Raw genomic sequence first — 617 nt, 5'->3', positions numbered from 1 at the left:
ATAACGAACGATTAACATCAACGGCAATTTTCATGCATGACATTGACTAAAGCAGAGAGTTAAAGTTAAGAAAGGGAATGCTAAGAGAGGAATTAGATAGACAGATTAGATAAATTAATAAAAACTTGAGCCATAATTCGTCGAAAGAATTTCATCGCCTTAGATAGCTTGTTTTTATACTATGCTTTTATTGAAGTTATTCGTGTTATGATAATCAAGCATTATTATTGTCTTTGTTAATCTTATCATTGCTTTTGTTTTTGTTATTATCATTACGATTTGGGATTGATATGGTTATTGTTATTATTACTGCTATTCATAATTCAATATTTTTTTATTTCAGGATATGATAACTGATTTTAATTATCATTATCATTATCATATCTGTCACCGTTATTATCATCCATGATCACGTTTTATAAAAAACAATATCCTAATACCATTAATATTCTGTAACTTTTTTTTTCTTTCTTTTTAATCCTCGGAAGATTACAAAGTTAAGCCCCGTAGGCACCAAAACCCCTCGTGAAAGGTGATTTGCATATGTAATCCCTATTAAAATGACCCTTAAGGTGGTAGGATCTGCGTGTTCTGTCTGCTCGGGAGGACCGACGCTC

The sequence above is a fragment of the Penaeus monodon genome, chromosome 28 (assembly GCF_015228065.2).
Source record: "Penaeus monodon isolate SGIC_2016 chromosome 28, NSTDA_Pmon_1, whole genome shotgun sequence".
Lineage (NCBI taxonomy): Eukaryota > Metazoa > Arthropoda > Malacostraca > Decapoda > Penaeidae > Penaeus > Penaeus monodon.
This window is presented reverse-complemented; position numbering follows the sequence as displayed.